The following is a 4,263-nucleotide window of genomic DNA, read 5'->3' on the forward strand; positions in this document are numbered from 1 at the left end:
CCACTTAAAAAAAAAAAAAAAAAAAAAAACTTGAGAATATAGACATGAATAAACCTTTTTTTTTCTGGCTCAGTTCTTGAAAAATACATATTTTTCAAAGATAGCTATTGTAGGCTAATTTAAATCTAAAGACACAAATGCATAAATGGTAATAAAATAAACATTTAAATGCGTAACATTCTTTCGACGTGTTATGGAATCAAAATTGGCCAGTGCGTAAAGTACAATGGTTTTGCCTGTATTGTCATAAAATTCATTTCCAGCACAAAGAGTAAGTCTGAAAAAGAAGCTTTTGAGAAAATCACACTAATGAAGAGCAATACAAATCAACTTGCCTGCTGCTTTCGCGTCTGAAAACACATCCGATATTTCGACAATCTCTTTTCTGTTCGTGAGTCTCTGTCCGTCCGAAGCTGCCGCGGGAATGAATCGAGCTGCTTCTTCTCAAGGGCTTGTTTCCTGAATGCGGTGAGTCAGCAAACTCCGGCCGGCTTCAGTCCAGGTGTGTCCAGGTGTGTCCAGGTCTCCGCGGCGCCGCGCGCGTCAGGTGTCGACGCAGGCCGGCTTTCAGGTTACTCTGGACCGAAGATGCTTTCAGAAGCTTTTAAAAGCACATGTCTGCGTGAATCACGCGCGGTCTCGGTCTAGACGGGGTCTCGCGCCCCTCGGGATGTGAGCTGGACTCTTGGAGGAGTCTCTGCTGAGTCAGTCTCGATTTTACGAATGAATCATTTAATGATTCGGCAGACTCTCTCTCTCTCTCTTGCTGAAGCTGACCGATGCGTTGTCAAGCATTTACACCCGAATGAACACTGTTTCTCATTCAAAACTTTCGGATATATATGAAAACAAATTTTTGTTAATGATAGTTAATGCAAGTACAACTGTTTGTTCATGCTGACTCAGGCCTATTAAATAGGCTAATATGGTACAACTTTACAAGCTACGTCTAAAATACATCTAAAGCATTTATTAATTTTAGTTCATGTTATTTTTTAAGATTTGCTAATGCATTTTAAAATCAGAAGTTGAATCAAATAATATGGTAGCATTAACACATTAGTTAGTTAACATGTAATACATTATTAAATCAAAGTTGTATCTGTTAATATTTGGACCGTAACTATCATTGCACAGTTGTGATTTCATTAACTAATGTTAACAAAGTTTGAAAAATACTGTTTCGTTGATAATTGGTAGTCAGTGCTAGTTAATGCGGAGCTTATTGTAAAATGTTACCAGTAGGGTAGCAAAGGGGTGGAACATTTTTTTGGAAACTTTCCAAAAATTCCAGGAAAGTTTCCCAGAAATTTTCCGCCCCTTTGAAACCCTAGTTACCAATAATATTAACCGATTCATGCTAATAATGTTGATACCTAACCAATTGTCTGACCAGCAGCAGATGAGGCTTCTTTTCATGCTTATCTAACATCTCTCTAATGCTTTAAAGATCCCACTGGAACCCAGATCCTCAAAATTGCATGAGTGATAATAATAATAATACTAATCCTCAGACTGTTGGCCTAATTTCTTGCTGAGGTGAGTCACTTCCTGTGCCGAACCCCATCGATGAATTCCACCTGGATCCTCCCACGTTTCAAACATGAAATACGTCCATCCGTGCGCAAACCGCCAAACCCAAAAACGCCTAGCAGCAGCACAGCCCTCAACTTTCCATTACCTACAGAAACAGCAGAAAAAAAACAAAAAACACTCAGATGTGCACATCGTCTCAGTCGATACGCCTTAACTCCTCAAGCAGTAAGTGTGTGTGTGTGTCAGAGAGAGTGAGTATGGGTGAGTATGACACAGTATGGGTTAAACAGCAGCTTTTTAGGCTGATTCTCCTAATGTTAGGGCTTTATTTGTGAGCTCAGCAGAATGAAAGTCTGTGTGACCGTGAATCACACACTTCACAGTACTTTGAGCTCCACGAGTGAATCACCTTTAGTGACCCAGACGGACTGATCTTCTCCCGTCCCACTGCAGGTCAAGGCTTGACTCACCGAAAACAACCAAAACTGCCCGAGTCTGGCTGTGTGTCACATAAGGAAACCAAACGCTTGCCGTCCAGGGAATCATAAAGCTGCTGGCGCGGAGCTGGAGCGAGTCGGTCACACCGGAGCGGTTTGTCATCCACACATGGTTGTGATCAGACACTCGTGACACACGTTTGCTCACTGCATGAATCAGCTCTCTAGTGGCAAATTAACGCTATCTTGCTTTATTTTTATCCATTTCACAGTCTGTGTTCTTATCTCTGTGGGCAAAAGTTCACGGTATTCGTGTAGCTGAAAAAATCAAAGGTCAAACAAATATGAGCCTGTTCACACTCTACAGCATATAGCGGGGCATGTTGTCACACTGTATGGGGTAAACTGTCTCCATGGGAACTTGAGAGGAATAGCTTTTTTATGAATACAATCTAAAACATTTTCCACAACGTATTTCTAAAACAAATTGTCATAAATAAATTACATAACATAGCATAATAACAAATGCAATAAACATCACAACTTGCCCCTGAAAACAGTTCAAATCAACCTCAACCTTCGATATTTTGGGTTAAAATCTTTTCTTTTTTTTTTTTCACATTTTTACTCAACAGCTACATCAAAAAAAAAAAAGAGGATATTGCAAAATATGCATTTAAAACCATCAATCATTTGAACAAAACCGTTAAGAGATAATAATATATACATACAGTGCTTAACAATTTATTAGACCAGCACCACCCAATGTAAGGATATATGCCACAGCTGCCCTAAACTAACAGTATTGGTGATTACCAAAATAATGTTTATGTTTCTGTAATGGTTAATCCACATCAGTATATGTAAGCTACAGTAGTCGACACAGTAGTATTTGTAATGCTAAAAATATAATAATTGTTGTTATCCATGACTTTTCAAACTTACTGTTTTACAAGAAAGGTAGAAAAAATACTAAAACACTTTATCATTCATTCATTAATTTATTTATTTATTTAGTTAGCAAGCTGTTATCAAGGCCAAAGAAGGCAATACAAAATATTACGTTTTTTAGTTATTATGTGTGAATAAAGACTATTTAGCTTGTTATTTGTCTGATAAATGTCAATCAAATGTTTAGTTTTAAACAAGTTTTTGACGGATTCCTAAAATATTTCTGTTTTCTCAGGCGGCTAATAAACTTGTTAATCACAAAGGTTAACAAATTTATTAGACTGTACTTATTGACTAATTGGGCATCTGAATATAATAATAATAATAATAATAATAAAGTACTTTACTAGTGTTTCTGTCTTTCTTGTAAAACAGTAAATTCGAAAATTAACGGATAACAACAATACTGATATGTTAGCATTTACTAATGTGACTAAAGAGCTTACTTAAACTAGTGGATTAAACATTACAGAAATAAAAAAATGACATAAAAATTACAGACATAAAAATGATTTTGGTAATGGTAATCACCAATACTGTTAGTTTAGGGCAGCTGTGGGTGCTGGTGGTCTAATACACTTGTTAAGCACTGAGTGTGTGTGTGTGTGTGTGTGTGTGTGTGTGTGTGTGTGTGTGCTTGCTGATTCACCTTTTATAGCATCTATTAACATAATCGTAAAACAAATGTCAAATAAATATCAAATAAACGTCAAATAAATATATTTTAAAATGTATTCTGAAACAAACACACGCGCACACACACATTTATATTAAACTCGAGAATCTGCTGATTCCTGTCATATAATTTAACTTCTAATGACTCTCTCTCTCTCCACATATATATATATTACAGAGAATCGGCTAAAAACACATCTCTTCCATCTTTATTTGACCCTCTAACTCTAACACTCTCTATTCTAATTCTATTCTTTAAAAAAACACTTGTCCCTTTTAGACTTGCACTCTATTCATTTGCTGCTTGTTTTCTTAAAAAAAAAACACTAGCTTCTCTAATCTTTTTGTATTCTTGTCACGATCATGGACGTTTAGTTTGTTGACTTTCCTCGTTTTGACCTAGTTTTCCCTCGTGTCTCATGATTAGTGATGATGATTAGTAGTATGAATGACTAGTTCATTCTGTTCACCTGTGTCTAGTTTATTATCTTAATTTGCCTGTATATTTAAGTTCCTGTCTGTTCAGTTAGTGTTGGTCAGATCTCGTCTATGTTTTCACATGTGCTAAGCCTTCCTCTTGTGGATTTACCTTCTGTGTGGAATATTTAAACTAATTTATCTTCATCATCTTTGTGTTTTGAGTGCACCTGAGTGTGACACTCAC

The sequence above is a fragment of the Sinocyclocheilus anshuiensis genome, unplaced genomic scaffold (genome assembly GCF_001515605.1).
Source record: "Sinocyclocheilus anshuiensis isolate Anshui unplaced genomic scaffold, SAMN03320099.WGS_v1.1 scaffold1347, whole genome shotgun sequence".
In the NCBI taxonomy this organism is placed as follows: Eukaryota; Metazoa; Chordata; class Actinopteri; order Cypriniformes; family Cyprinidae; genus Sinocyclocheilus; species Sinocyclocheilus anshuiensis.